Source organism: Lemur catta, chromosome 1 (assembly GCF_020740605.2).
Source record: "Lemur catta isolate mLemCat1 chromosome 1, mLemCat1.pri, whole genome shotgun sequence".
In the NCBI taxonomy this organism is placed as follows: Eukaryota; Metazoa; Chordata; class Mammalia; order Primates; family Lemuridae; genus Lemur; species Lemur catta.
In genome coordinates, this window is record NC_059128.1 from 251064563 (window position 1) to 251081846 (window position 17284).

The 17284-nt window shown below is 31.3% G+C and overlaps 1 protein-coding gene across 2 annotated transcripts in view; it reads right to left on the reverse strand.

The window, feature by feature from the left end:
* CADM2 (cell adhesion molecule 2) overlaps nt 1-17284 on the reverse strand; it is a 1015461-nt gene that overhangs the window by 809737 nt on the left and 188440 nt on the right. The window lies entirely within an intron of this gene.

A 17284-nucleotide genomic window follows, 5' to 3' on the forward strand; every position in this document is an offset into this window, starting at 1 on the left:
ATTATTATATTAAGTAAAGACTAATTAAAAGTCAAAATATTGGATATTAGTTTAATTTAATTTAGCTATTTGTTTCCCTTAAGGTCACCCTCATACTCTATTTGAATGCTTAAAAAAAGCTTAATGAAAAAATAAGTCAGCTGTCAATAGAAAACTTCAGTAGAAATTTTCTGATAGGGAAAAGTCAACCCACATTAATGCAGTGGCAAACGATAAACAGTGTCTCCAACAAACAGTGAATCTCAATTTTCTGAGGATTTTGTTGAAAAAACAAATAAATGAATAAACCAAAGAACACCAACAACAAACTTGACAGTTTATCCCACCCTTATGTACTTTTTGCTTTCTTATAGGGCAAGATAGCTGTCCTCAAATATTTGAAAGTCTATTATGTGAAAGAAGGATTATACACCTATGTTTCTTAAGAAAGCAAAGAGCCACTGCTTAGGGGTTAAAATGAGGCAATTTCCAGGTCAATTTAACTATGCTCTTTCTAATCCTAAAACCTGCTCAACAATGAGATGGGGTGCTTTGGAAAGGAGTGAGCTCATTGTTCATTTTCAAAGATAAACAAGAGAATCAAGAGCCAGAAGCACCACAGAATGGTTTTTTTGTTTTGTTTTGTTTTTTGGCCAAAAGGTTGGAATAGATGACCTCCTCCTGAGTCTCTTAAAATTCCTGTGTTTCTCTGATTCTAAAAGCTCTTCTATATATTCTGTGGAATAGAAAAAGACAAAGCCTGTACCCTGAGGAGCAACAGTCTAAGTCAGATGTAAACAAAATGATGGCTAACAGCAACACAACTAAGATGTGTAGGTATGGACACTACATAGAAAAGAATCATGCATTATTTGGAAAGAAATAATATTTAAGAATAGATTTTGCCTGTAGCTACAGCCTTAAAAATTGAATTGTTCATATTACTACAGGGCTCAAATACTTCCTTTTCTTATGCTTCAATCTATTTTCTTTAAATAAAATAAAATTCTTTACTGTTTAAAATGTCTTCGTATCATTTTTCTAAAAAATTGTGCACAGCCAAATGTATATGTATATGTGTATACAGCAGTCCAGAAATTTATCAAAATGTCACTCACTTAATAAAATATGACTTCATATCCTAATAATGTCAGAGAGACTTAATATATTTGGTCAAAATAAAACTTGAGAATTTTTAGCAGAAATACTGAATCAAATAAGTTAGTAATGCTTATATTGGAAAATAATGTTTCAAAAAAGAAAATATCCCATATTGTTACATGAATTAAAAATATTGTTAAAAGTATTAATGTTAAATGTTAAAAGTGTTATTCATAATTTGCAATCACATGAAAACCTTTATTTTGAAGAGTTTTGAATTGATTTACAAAACGGTCTTAGAAATCATCTATATAAAGTACAAAGTAATAGTGTGTCCTTCTCTCTATATATATCTATAGATAGATATTTCAGAGGTTGAATACATATACATATACATATATGTATTATATGCAGTCTTTAATCTCTCACTGCCATTGTCCTAGTTTAGATCTCTCAATCTAAACTAAAATATTTTTCACATTATCATACACAGAGCCACCAATTGAAATAGACTTACAGCATCTTCCAATAGTGGCAAACCTATAGCAGTTGATTATCTGAATCTACCCATTAAAATATTCAATCTCCCCCTGTTGCTTCAAAAAATAAAATCTAAGCTTCTTAGCCTGGCCTTCAAAGCCTCTGACAATTTAGTTCCAGAATATCTTTATTTACATCACATATTGCCACCATTACTCTTGCATACTTTACATCTGTCAGGTTCTTAAAATTTGCTTATATTGTCTCTTCTGCCTAGAAGAGGAGACATTTTGATAAATTATCTGTGACCTCACCATCCAAAGTAATTACTATTTTTTAAATTCTATAAGTTCTACATATTTTATTAGAATAATTATTTTTATTATTCCTATCCTATTAGGCACCTCCTTTCTTCAGGGGAATTATTCCCTATTTTAAGTTTTTGTATCCCCATATTGCTTCCATATTACTTTGCTAGTAAATGCTTCCATAGTACTTTGTTGAACTGAATTGAACTCTCTTTTTTACAACTGAACAAACAAAAGTGAAGACTGCTAAAAAGACTTGCAGAAGCTTAGGTTGGGCATTATCAGGTGGTTCCAAGAATAGAAACTAGGGCTCACCCATGACTGCAATCTGGTGATCTTACCATTAGAGAATACTCATCCCCAGGTAACCTAATTTTTTTTGACAGTAGGCAATGCTCTGCAACTGTAGTACAAAAATAATAACTTACCAGCATAGTAATGTGAGACTAATTTATTAGGATAATACATTCAACTTTAGTTTTTATTTATATTTCTGTAAGTTGCACAAGAAAGTGAAAGATAAATATTGCTAGCTTAAAATTGAAGGTTTTTTATTTTTTATAAATTTAAAATTTTTGCCTCTAAACATTATGCTGGAAGATAAAATTGAAGTTTATTATGCAGTCTTAGCTTTAATTATATACTCTTTTCAGCATAAATTCGGGCAAACTATGAGATTTTGGAGACATAATAAGTTGGGTACAATATATAATGTAGGTATGTAAGTGCTTCTTAAGAGTCTACATCACACCATGAGATTTCCCTCTACTAATTGTTTTATTTGAAATCATATTTCATTAAGTAAATTATTCACATTAGGTCTTTTAATTTTTGCTAAAATAAGAAAAAAGATATAACTGTACACATGGAATTCTTTGATTCTTAAATCTATTGATACGAATGGCTACTTATATGGATTGCCTGGGAACAAATAACAACCAAATATTAATAGATGATTAACCTGAGTGTCATCTCTACATTAAGTGTCCATAGCAAGTAGTTAAACCTTTCTGTGTCTCACCTCTAAAACAAGAATCATAATGTTTGTTTCTTTCAGTGAAAGGTCATAAGAATAATTAGTATGCATAAAGCACTTTAAACGTGAAAATCTATTTTTTACTGGGTATGTGTACAATATATGTATTATTCCATTCCTAAGAACGAGCTGTCATTTTATCATGTTGTAGCAGCTAGTAAGAACCCTGAAAGATACAACATATATGAAGAACAATGATTCTTTTCTTTTAATTTAAAATTTTCAACATACTCTTGACTTACAATGATCAGGAAGCCAGTAGTCACTCTTGAAAATATTTATACATTTAATATATATAAATTACGTTGGCTCACTTATTTTTTTTACCACATTATAGTGAGTATTCAAGTCAAGAATTCTAGGGTGTAAGTCACCTAATGTGTCCATATAGTTTAAAGCAAGCCATTTAACGAATACAGTGTAAGATGACAATCACAATTCTGTTTGAAAGATAACACTTGGGAATAACCAGGTTATTAATTTGAGAAAATTTTAACTTTTTTTTCCAATACGATTAATGTATATTTACAAAAGTCAATAAAAAATAAAAACAGCAGTACCATTCATCAGATGTCAGGCAAGTGGGAGGGGGAGGAGGGAATGGGTATATTCACAACAGGTGCCGTGCACAACGTCTGGAGGATGGACACGTTTGTATCTCTGACTCAGGCAGGGCAAAAGCAATACATGCAACACAAACATTTGTACCCCTGTAACATTCTGAATTTAAAAATAAATAAATAAAAATTAAAAAATATATAAAAGGGAAAAAATGTTTCAGGGACCAATATCTTGTCGCATAAAGTCACTACTCTAATACTCTCTGTCTTGGTTACAAGTATAAAATTGTAACTATCTGGGGGGATAAATTAACTAAACAAAAGTTCTGGTTTTCAATACATGAGTAAAATGGTGCTTGTTGTTTTTCAAACAATAGCAGGTTTATATGCTTTTGTGGTCTTGGTGCTGGCTATAGCATTAAAATTCAAATCTATTATAGATAAGAAGTTAACCAAAATTCTTGACTGATCAACCAACTTATTCAGGAAAATGGACTGGTCTGAGCCCAGAATTTTTTATCCTCTGAATGCACATCTGGGTCAGCTTTGTCTAACATAAGGACAAATGAATATAAAAAGCCCATAAGTTCAGCACTGCAGAGAAAGGAAATGAAGAATTTTCCTTCAAAACTGTTAAAAACTGATGTTATTATCTACCATCAAATTTATTGAAAAAACACAATTATTTTATTCAGAAGGTATCTAATTTTCTGCAGCTCAACTTACTCTTATAGGCTCCAGGGTAAATTGATTGCAAAATGTATTTTGCAGGTAAATAAATAATTTGACCCATGTACAGAGATATTGGATAGATGCCAATTAAATAGCAGAGGAAATCTGAAAATAAAGTTGTTTTAATTTCAAAAAGTAGTTGATCTCAAGCTATTATTTCTGACAGTAGTTAGATTGTAGAGCCATTTAGTTTGTGACAATAATGCTATAATATCGGCACAGGGGAAAACACATCTTCTGATTTCTCTATGGCAAATAAAAATAATTTGCTCGACAGTTTTTGCAAATGAATAATTATGTCAGAAAACATTTCCACAATAAAATAATGGCATTATAGTCTTGTTTGATGAACTGTTTTCTCTATACACTGAAAATTGTTACAAGTTTTTAGCAATATTATTTTAAAATTCCTTTGGTGATTTTCATTTTAAAAAGAAAAGACCACTGAGACATTTTACTTCCTACAGGGAAATCATCTTTTATCATCTTATAATTCCATATGAAGAGTGAAAAGAGGTGGCTTACTTTTCAAGTTATTTTTTTTTTGCCTATATAAAAATTACTTTAGATACTATGTTTAATTTATTAGGAGAATTAAACCAAACAGGGACTCCTGAAAGTACAGTCATGTAAATAAACATAGGTATATGGACTCATCTGAGAGAAACAGAAATAAATATAATTAAATTTTACTAAAACTCCACAGTTAAGGAAGAGATTCAAAAACAATTGTTTTTTTCTGTCCACTTTTCAAATATACACCAAGTGCCTGCTTTATGCCAAAGAATTAGGCAAACATGAGCTTTGTCTGTCCATAGCTAATATTTCAGTAAGGCATATAAAAAAAGATGACCATAACAATTTTCACATTTCACAAAAGGAAAAATCCAAGTTGCATTGAAGATGAATGTGAGATATATCCATTAAGTGTTACTTCAGAATCAATATTTACATAGATCCCAAAAATTATGATTGAGATAGTAAAAGAAGAAAATGTTGGTTTGGGCATAAGCACTGCCATGGCAAATTTACAGATTAGATAAAATTTAGACAAAAGGTATTATTTTAAAGAATACCAAATATAATCAGTATGCATTTGTTGATTTATAAAACAAAAATGTGTTTTTAAATGTCTACATTATTTTTCTTGAAATGCTATATAAACAGGGAACTATTAGAGAAACTAAATGTTAAAATATTTACTAGAATATCACATAGGTATTATCAATAAAAATGTTGCAAGCACTACTAACATGAAAAATTATGTACATTATAATGTTTTCAGAAAAATAAAGTTATAAACTTTATGGTTAACACTATTACTCTCTATGTAATAGTGTTAGAGACCATTCAGTCTTGGTGCCTTTCACTGTTTAGGCCCCAAGCTCCATGATGGAGGAAACCTAACCCTTATTTCTGGACAGATGGTTTTTTATGTACCTAACATATGAAAATAGTCCAAGAAATCTGTACTTAATTAGTAAATACATTTTGAAGTAGTATGATTACAGGCAATGTTAAAAATTCTCTGATTTACTTCTTTGTGTGTACTTTACAATTAGCATGTACTGGTTTGGTAATAAGAAAGGAAATTTTCTTTTAAAGAAAGGTATTGAGTAGTATTGAATACAAATTAAAATTTGGAAATGGATTAAAAGTTTTTAATTATCAAATAAAAGCAATGGGGAAAGGATAGCACCTTTGAGGCTATGCATTTTAGAGTTAAGTCAATTTGGGTTTGAATTCTAGGTTCTGTATCCCTCCTAGTTTGGGAGGAAGACTTAGCTCTCCCTGCGAAGCTGTTATAAACCTGAAAGGAAATAATGCTTACAGAGTATTTGGCACTCACTGTTGCTTCCAAATGCTACCTGCTTTTACTTTTACCATAAAATGTCATCTGAATAAAACTGGGAGTCTATAAATTATTAGTTTTTATATTTACACCCATTTTCTTATTTACTCCTCTTCGAATAAGATAAAAATACTGCAAACAAAAATCATCTTTGTTGATACATAATGAAATATTTTTCACCTTTTAAATGGAATTTAGAGCTGGGCATATTCACTGAAATTTATATTATTCCATTTAATATATGACTGGGGGGAAAGCCATTTAATTCCCACATCAGCTTAAACCTTTTACGTGGAAGTCATCCTTAATACTAGAATCTTTTGAAATTATTCACTCCTTAAAATAAGAAACAAAAGCATTCATCTGAAATAAGGGTTAATTTGAAGCCCCAAATAAATTGAAAAAGGCTGTAGGAAGTATTATTTTTATCATGCAATCTCTATTTCTTAAAAAAAGAAAAGTCTAAGGCATATTTCTCAAAAGTACTTAAACATGCTTTTAAATAGTTACTAGATACTTTTTTTCTTAGTTGAACATTTGTTTCCAGATGATCATATAAATAAATAAATCCATTTTAATATTATTATATGCAATGTAAGTAAATTGAATCTTGTTCCAGAAGAATGATGATAAAATCTCTTAGCATAATTGGTATTTGTATCATACAAATATCTAAAATAATGGCATTCTTCAGTATTCTCACATCACTTTTGATAAGTAAGCTCACAGCTTCTAAAAATAATATTTAAACTTTGGATATAAATAGAAGGAAAAGGGGATTTTCTGACTTGGCAACAGGAAGCAAACATTTGGCATTTAGGATAATTTAAGCTTTTAAAACATTCTTTTAAAACTTCCCAAAGTTTTATCTATTCTATCTAATATCTATATCCCAGAAGATACTAGTTCTTCCTTAGTTACATTATACTGTAGAAAATTTTGATTCAATAGAAATTTGTATTTTGCTGCTTATGATGCCTAAAGGATAAGGTATTTCATTGTTCATATACCTGTGAATAGAATAATTATTATATTTCAGTATTTTACCCTATAATCTAGATTCTTGTATATTATGCTTTCTAAAATCTCAATATAAAATAATTGAATTTCTGTTATGTCCAAATTTTCAAATATATATCTTAATAAGCATCCACAGTTTAATATATAACATGGCATATTGAATTCAAGGTTCAAATAATTATAGCACATGGGTTAGTAGGTTGAGGGATGTATTAAATTTTCTAAAGATTAGTCCATTCCACTTATATTGCTTCACTACATAATTGAGCAAATGCAAAGGCAGACACGATATAACAAAGTGTGACTGTACTAAGTTATCAGGCACTGATTTTATTTCCAATTTTATAAATGACATTATGATCTTGGGCCTGTGTTCAAACTTCCTGTGCTTTAAGAAACTACATATTGGATTAACTGATTCTACTTCACAAGACTGTTAGAAAGGAAAAATTAAAACGTGGCTTTATGGAAAGATACTAGACAAAGTTAAGATACAATCTATCAGAACTTAATTTTCTTTATTTTACAGTGTAGCTATATTAGTATATCTCATATGCCAAAATGCCCCAAGATAGTTGATACAAATCCACTGAGAATATTATATTCAGAGAACTATAATTACTGGTTAGTAATTCAATTTTCCTATGAGGCAAATACTGTATACTTGAGAAAAATAGCAACCAATTTTAACTGAAGCTTGAACATTTTACAGACTGTTGCCCACAGTTTTAAAAAATTGTAACTTCTTCAGTGGATATGAACTCTGCATCTTCAGGGATAATATTTATCACACACTCATCACATTTATTCATTTCCTAAGACATACAAAAGCAAGGGATCTTCAAATATTTAGAATTTTTTTTAACTATTAGAAGTATACGTCACTATGAAGAAACACATATTAAAATTGTATACCCTTAAGCACATATTACATCAATATGAAAAAGCATTTATTTCCCTCTTACAAATTTATTAAGTAAAGCCTCAGCAGAATAGCATTAGGAGTAATTTTTAAAATAGCCTGGGACTTCCTTTTTAAATGCATTCTTAAGTTCTTAAAATTTTCTTAGAAAATGTTTCTTAGAAAATTTTCTTAGAAAAAGCATTTCTCTTTAAAGATTTGTAAATATGTTTAGCTTTATTTAGAGAATAAGGTTAAATTTGCTTTCTAAGCTTTGTGGAAGCACAATCAGTGCACGGAAGCAATGGAATATTTTAGTATCTATTCTTTGTCATCTGTTTTTCTTATATTCAAAGGTAAATGTACTTCAAGAGATCTGATTATATGAGCTAGCAATGAATTCATTAAATTGGCGAGATAGTGTATTACAGTCCCCATTAAGTATATTTAATATAAAAAAATCCAATAGTTTTCAATCCCCTTGTATTCTGGGACTCTTTATCATGTAGTTATTGACCTTTGAAATTTTGGGTGCTTTTAAGAATTTTCCATTCCATGTGATGCTCCAGACGCATGTGAAATTTATATATGTTAATATATTTTCATATATATGAAAAAATACCTTTAATATTCAACGAATTACTTGACTGTTTCTATATAAAGTATTTTGTAAAAAAAAAAATCTCACAGGCCCTTTTCAAGTTTGAAAGCAAGGTTGTAATTTAAAAATGGAAATAAATACTTGATGTTCAATTTACTATTCTACAAAAATAATAATGTAAAATAGAATCATGTTTAAACATGTGAAAGATAAATCCCAAATAAGGGCAAATCTTAACGTGTCTATTCATTTGGGGCACATCATCATTCTAAAAGAAATGAAGCAACTGCAGAAATTTGCCTATACAAATCACAACATGCCTGGTTTTATTCTGAGCAAGTCTCAGGAGATATCTTCCTAACACATCTTCTGTCAGGAAATAGAGGAAACTTTACCTTTAAATACTGGAATTCAAAGAACACTGGCCTTCCCCTGATGGACTTCGCCTGATGGACTTCTCTTTAGGTATTTATGATTTTGAAAATGCGGTTGATGCCTGATAGTTTATTTGGGGCAAGAGAGAGAGTTAGAAATGGGCCCAAATAAGAGCGAAGACTCTCCCAGACATCCTTCAATATTTCCTATAACTCCTCTCTTCTTGAGGGAGAAATTTTGAATTATAGCTTGATATTATTTATGTCATTTCCTTAAAAATCTTTGTTCCAGAGACCACACCAGGAAGTAATTAAACATTTTATTATACATGCCAGGATTTACCAGTTATCCGTTTGTTTTTTTCCATTATAACCCAGCTCACCTTCACGTAACTCCTTCAAGATTGTACAAGAAATGTGAATAAAGAAAAGGAAACAATAAAAACAACAACAACAAAAAAAGACAAAATGAATCTTGTATTTAGTCATTTCATAATGATAATTTCTTCAAATGTAATAATGCAGTTATTGGCATCAATTTTACATACCAAAATTGATACCAATTTTTTTTAATTTATTTTATTGATAATATTAGATGTACATATTTGGGGGTACATGTGATAATTTGACACATTCATATAATCCAATCAGGTTAATTGGGATAGCCATCCCCTTAAATATTTATTTTTTCTTTATTCTAAAGACATTAAAATTATTCTTTGCTAGATATTTTGAAATGCACAGTTGATTAACATTAACTATGGTCACACTACTGATCTATCCAACACCAGCTCTTATTTTTGACAACATATACAAATGACTTCTATTCTGGTATTTTTTTAAAAATACAGAAGTGGAAATTAGGTAAGTAATTGCCTGGCAATGGGGTAGGTAGATGATGAGGTGATTGTTGGGGAGAATAACTACTAATGATTATGAAATTTCTTTTGGGGGGGATTAAAATGTTCTAAAATTGATTGTGGTGATGGTTATACAACTCTGTAAACATACTAAAAACTATTGGATTGTACACTTTAATTGGATGAATTGTATATGTGAATTACGTCTCAATAAAGCTGTTTTTAAAAATGATGTATATGCTATTATGTGAATACAGATTACTGTAAAATCTAAATGAAATGATTAAATGTTAAGAGGGGAATAAGAATTTTTATAGTCCTTATGTTTTAATACATAGCAGTTATGTAGATGTGGTAGTGTGCGTATTTTTTTAATATCTTAAATATACAGATTAATGGTCTGAGGGCATAAAGTCCTGAGAGTCCATTTTGCTCTCCAATTAAATCATAAATTTTCTGTCGTTCAGTCTGTCCTAAGACTGATGGCCTCTGACATACCAATTTATCATTAGGATAGCTAAGATATACTACTCAATGTACATTGAACTCTTTCTTGTTATTCCAGTTCATGTGGTTCCATATGCCTGAGAACCTTTTTGTCCTTCCCCCATCTTGCTTTACAAACCTTTTACCAAAGTTTTAAGGTAACTCTCAAATGTCATCTCGCAAATACCTGTTTACTAAGTCACGGATCCCAAGAAATAAACCATTTGGAATATATGCAATCTACAAAGCCTTCTATAAAGACTTCTATAAGTCTTTTTAACTTGGACTAGCGGTTTGCAAACTCACAGAAATGCAAAAATGTAATATCGGTTTTGTTAATAATTTGTTCATACTAATGTTAGGTCTGGTGGAGGGTAAACAGGTGGTAAGGAAGTGGCTAAGGGCAGAGAACAGGAAACAAATTGTAGCTAAGAACCAAATTGCGGCTAAAACCTGTTCCCTGGTGGGAGTATACATAGTGAAAAGTTTCTAGCAACCTTTAGCTGACCTAGAGCCCATTACATAATTAGCATAACATGGGTGGAGATTTGTGAAGGATTCTGGGGAAGAAGCATGTGCATAAAGGGAAACTGTTATATAACCTACTCTGTTATATAACCTGCTATACAACACCAACCTGTTAATTGCCCCAAACCCACAAAAGACAAACAATCCCGCTAAGGGAAAGGCGGGACAAACTAGTGGGCTTATAAAAGGCAATGTGTGCTCAGACTTTAGCATCTTTCTCCACTCATGGAGACTGACACATTCTGCTCTCTCTGGAATATATTTGCACTGTTTGTAGCTTCCTTCTGTACTTTTACTCTTTCTTTTATGTGATAAACTGTATAAAATTCCTCTGTGTCTGTGATCACCCTGTCATGGGCTAAACTCAGTAACAGTACACATTCTTGACACTGGGAACCAGGGGACCAGGGAACATCCACACAGATACACCTAACACTATTGACAAATTGCATGCTGTTATAATCGAATATGATACATAATGATGTGACTATGTTGCATAGATAATAAGTGAATTAGCATTATGTATAAATATTTCAAATTTATATGGTAAGTTTCAGAATGAGGTTACTTGAATTCTATTTGTTTATCAGATAGATGATAAATTGTACTTCTTTAAATGTTCTGTGTATATGTCTATTTTCTTCAAAATATTTCTATTTCCAATCATATAGTAAAAACTATTATTTACTACTATTGTATAATATTTACACATATTACAAATGTATTATTGCCAAGGAAGCTGTCAATACATAGAATTCATGAAAAACTAACTTCTTGATAATGTTCTGCAAAATATTTTTGCCGTATAATTAAAATCCATAAGCAAAAGTTGAAATTTCAAGATTAAATTCCAGGTAAGACTATGATATATAAACTGCAAAATATTACTACTTAAAAATAATGTGTTAAATAAACAATGTATAAATATCATTGAAATTCTGAGTGATCTGTGTGTAAGCCTTTTTGTATAAACCCTAGAAACACAAACCACAGTTTTTCCAAATGGCAGACATCTGATAGCCAACTTCCATTAGCCATTTGAAGCAATATATTTCTAGTTGAGTGCTTTGCTACCAGAATTGTTACATGAAAAGATAAATTAGGGAGAATAATTAGAAGTGTAAATTTAACCAAACCTACAGAAATTTTTGATCTCTTTGTAGATAAGAAAAAGTCATTTTTATTGCATGATTGTCATGAATAATTGGTAAGCACTCTACATAAATACCTGTAATTAGAATTACTTGCAAATAGACAAACTAAAGTGTTATAGTATTTGTGTGTGTGTGTGTGTGTGTGTGTGTGTGTGCATATATAGACATATATACTTTCCCCCCTATGGTAGCACATTTTTGGTCACACATTTATTCTTCCACTCCTTATAATGACATAGATTTTAATATCTACTAACAGATGACTGTTAAGTGCTAAATGGCTAGCATGTAAAACATATAATGAGCTCATAAATATCTGTGCAAAAAATAATTGTTGATTTAAAATATGAAGCTACTTGATGTTTCTATATTGTTTTATTCAGCACCCTGAGTTGATACCCCCTTATACCTTCCTACCTATGTCAACAGTATGACTCACAGGTTCTTTCTTAAGTCTTCTCTTTCAGCAGACAAATAAGTCTCGTCCCCAGGTTCCTTCATTCATTCATACATTCATTCATTCATTTCATTAAACCCCAAATTATTGACAGCACATTCTTTGCAGTTCACCTAGGTTTTCGTAGGCCATGTGAACTTTCACCCTGAGACTGTGGAAAACTTGAACTTAGAGGGACAGGTTTATAACTAAGCTTCTTAAGTGGACTTCCCAGGCTTGGCATAGGGCTTGAGAAAATGGAGGGAGTCCAGGACAGACGTCTGGGGTACAGAAACAGGACAAAGCATATCTTCTGACCTCCTCATAGATTCTACAAAAGTACACAATCAGGTAAAAGGAGCTATTTGACATCTCCACACCCCAAATTTTCCCAGATAAGTTCTTGAACACTGTTAGTCAACAATTTTTCCACAGTTCTAAAGCAAATCTTTAAAACTTGAATATACTGAAATTCATGTCAGCAAAATTAATCAATAAATACTGCGACATAAAATGTTTTCTGGTTTAGGAAAGCGATCAATATTAGAAAACAGGAAGGCATAGTTTTTATAAAAGAATGGGATAAATAGAATACTATTTCATCTATATTTTATTTAATGGAACTAAGACAAAGAATGGCTTTACCAAGACATGCATCCGTCCTGGAGCTTTACAAATTCACTTTGCCTCTGAGATAGCCTCAGTCGACAGAAACAGAAAACTGGCTAATAATTTAGGGTGCAGGTCAACGATCTGGTACAAATTATTCAATCACTGCCACTTTAAATTCAAGACAGAAGTAATATTTCCTTTGCGTCCCATAAGATGTGAAACTTTTCCAATTATTAAATTCCTTAGCTGGTTATATAATTCCTCAGAGCTTTATTCCTACATGGGAAGACTATTGCATAAATGTCAATTTTTGGAGAATTTATAAGTTTTGTGCAAGCTTAAAGAAAATAACAATTCAGTATTTTTAGTTTGATGCAATGATTTTCAATTTTATCTGAAAAAATAAATAGGAGAAAATAGCCTAAAATTTTTTGAGAAGGATCATGAATGGGAAAACTTTCATATTAGGCATTTAAATAACACATTTTTTAAACCTACCAAAATGGGCAACAAATAGATAATTTTAGAAAGATCCTAATGCAGATGTGGATGCAGACACCTGTGTGTGTGTGCACGTGCATATGTGTGTGTGCATGTGGTCATATACAGTGTATAAGGGAGCCTTGTAAACCAACGGGAAAAGGATGGCTTTTTTTAAATAAGAAAATTAGCTACATTTGAAAAATAAAATTTGATCATTACTTTATATGTGAATATATTTATATGATAAATTCCAGATGGATTAAAGAATTAAGTGAAGAAATTAAAACCACAGAAATGGAAGTATAAGAAAAAGATGTGAATAATTTTTGGGTCGTGAAAAAATTTATAAGCATAATAATAAAAGAGAAAGTCACAAGTTGAATGATTTGAAGACATATATAATAAAACATTCGAAGCACTGAACACCCTCATTCAGAAAAAAATAAAAGTATAAGTAATATTCCATCTCAATAATTATATAAAACAATATTTTAGTGTCATTTTCAGCTACCAATTTACTCCCTTCTCTCTGTGTATGTATCTATGTGTGTGTGTGTATATATACACAAACAAATATTTTAATCATCATAAAAGATTATTAACAACAATGTTAAACTGCTGAAAAAAAATTCAAATTATAAAACTTTTGGAAAAGCAATTTGCCAAAATTATGAAAAGCAGGTTTATATGTGTGACTGTCTTTTATTAATGGTTATACTTTTTGACCCAGTTATTCCAATTTTAATACAACACTTGAGTTTCTGGATAAATATTTATACAAAAATATATATTATAAAACTTTAAATAGTATGAATTTTAAACAATGAAATAGTTAATAACTTATATCCTGTTGCTATGCTAGAATATCATGCAATCACTACAAAATTATTTTTGAAGACTATTGATAGAGAGAGATGTAGGCATTACAAATGATTAAGTAAAAAGGTATAAAATATATTCATGGGTGTTTCTTATGTATACACATATGCTTACAGGTTTGAATGTAAACTATGTTTGCATAAGTAGAGCTAGCTCTCTCTCAACACACACATACACACCTCTCACACACACACACAACAAAACACTAGAATAAAAGCAGTATTAATCCTCAAATGCAGGTAGATTTTATTCCCATCTTTATAATTTTCTTCTCCAAATTGCCAATAGAAGGATATACAAAAATACTCTTTTAAAAATATACAATTACTTTAGAAAGAAAATGTGAGAGAAGGTTATCTATGTAGTCACTATATGGTGAACTAAAAAAGAGGGATACAAAAAGGAATTTGGTGGGATTTGGGGGAGGATATGACCTCAAAACTGCACAGTTATTGAGTGTTGAGGAGTAGGAAATTGTACACAAACCTGCTCCCAAGAGGAAGATGAAGTGTTTCAAGCAAATGCAGCATAGGAAATTGAAATTGCCTCAGTCACCACAAATACAATCACAAGCAGGGCAATGGAGCCCACATGGAAATTATCATAATTGCAGTCTCTTTTGGCCACACATCCTTGTATGCATGCACCTACTGGCCTAGCACACTCACACATGTGCACAGGCACAGTCTACAGTCAAAAGTAATCAAGGATATGGAAAACAGATGTGAAAGTAGATCAACATTACAGAGTATTATATAGCCTAGCATGAAATAACATGACATAGGTTTAGACCAAACTAAACCTATTGTGGAAAAGACAAAAGGTAAAGTAATTATAGAAAAAAACAGTCATTAGGTAGTCTCTCCTTAGAGGAAAAGAGAAAATAAGAAACGCAACAGAAATAATTTGAAATTTGCAATTAAGGCAATTTGAATTGTAAGAAATTTGTTAAATACTGAAATTGCCACTAATGGACATTTAATACCAAAAATTAACTTTTTCTTAAAGCATATAATATTCAACAACCCAAAAGCTCTTTAATATACCCTACCCAGTATTTCTAATATTAATAAGGTATCATTTTAAATTTAATTTTAGGTTCCTTAAGTTCTATAATAACTGGCTCAAAGAAATCTACCCTAACTTACAAGCCTACAATAAGGCAAGCCAATGTAGCTGCTCATTTTAGGTATATTAGAATTCAGTAAACATTATGTATAGAGGATTGGATAATAAAAGGAAACAATTATTAAATTTATGAACAAATGTATAGGCAGCTTTAAAATGAAAATTGGCTACTTTCCCAAAGTTTCTTCCAAGTAAGTTATCTAACACCAAAAATACATTCTTCCAAAAAAGAACATGTTTGATAAAGTGTTGCTAATTTTCTAGGATATCTTCCCAAAGCCTTATTCCTCACAAGAAACATCAAAATAGTCATACTACTCCTAATAATAAAGAGTAATACCTCAAGCACTTAAATCTTTTATGTGGTTAAAAGAGCATGAGATAAAGCACTGAGCAATGACCAGGGACACTGAGTTTTTAAAAATATTAATGTTAGAAAGCCAACTATAAGATTTTTATGTCACTGACCTGAAGTGTTGAATTATTATTTTATTTGTATGCACAGGTATAGTCATTAGTGCTTTGGAGATATCTCAGAGTGATTGAGATGTTTATGCTGGGCTGAGAAACACTGGGCTATGGAATCTGTTGGCCACTTTCTAATAACTTGGGCCAGTTTCTTAACCTCTCCCAGACCCAGGTCTTGTACTGGAAAAGAGGGATTTTAGTAGAATCTAACTATTCTGTAAAAGAAATGAGATCCTATTTGTAAAGAAACTATCCAGCATCTGGTAGAAAAAGTCATCATTGTAGATATTATGTATGTGTTCTTATGCCTTACCATGTGCAACTAAATAATGATATAGAGCTACCCAGTGTCACAACTTTTTTCTGTATAAAACCCATTCTTATTTCTATATAAAATCCAGCCATAATAGCGGTCTGCTTCAGTAACAGTAATGAGAAACTCTTAGGATTTCTCCTAAATTTCACCAATGACCAACTCCACGAAAGATACCTGTTAAAGGAAGGCTGTCTAGGATGAAAAAGAGATTTGACAATTTCTGTGGACTCATGTTTGTATATTCCTAAAATTTATATGTTGAAACCTAATCCCAAGGTAATGGTATTAGGAGGTGGGGCCTTTTGAAGGTGATTAGGTCATGAGAACGGAGCCCTCATAAATAATATTAGTAGCCTTATTTTTAAAAAGGCCCCAGACAGCTTTCTTCTTCCTTTTGCCTTGTGAGGATGCAGCCAAAGGAAGCCGACTATAAACCAGAAAGCGGTTTCTCCCCAGACACTGAATCTACTAGTGCCTTGATCTTGGACTTCTCAATCCCCAAAACTGTGAGAAATAAATTTCTGTTGTGTATAAACCAGCCAGTCTATGGTCTTTTGTTATAGCACCTTGAGCTGATTAAAAAAAACAACAACAATAAATATCGAAGGGAGCCCTCATGACTTGGATTTTTGGAATGGAAGTAGAGTTGATTTTTGGCAGCATCGCAACAATCAGCTGCTCTTAGGCACTGCCCTGAGAAGATCGGTGCCTTTGTTTCCATTTGAGAGAAGGTGTATTCATGTTCTATTCTGAACTGAAATTATGAAGGGCTCGTAACTACATGAAAGTCTTTAAATTTCCAATAATGATAATACTAGGATTAAGAGAAAGCAGCAGCAAAAGACCACGTCAGATAAGTACAAAACAGAAGTGAAAAATAAAAATCCATGATCATTAACAGGGGCACTTTTGAGGGGAAGGGTTTCTCAGTAGGGGGGCAAGGTCAGGGATAGAGTAACATGCATGAGTAAAGAAAAGCCCAAAACTGAA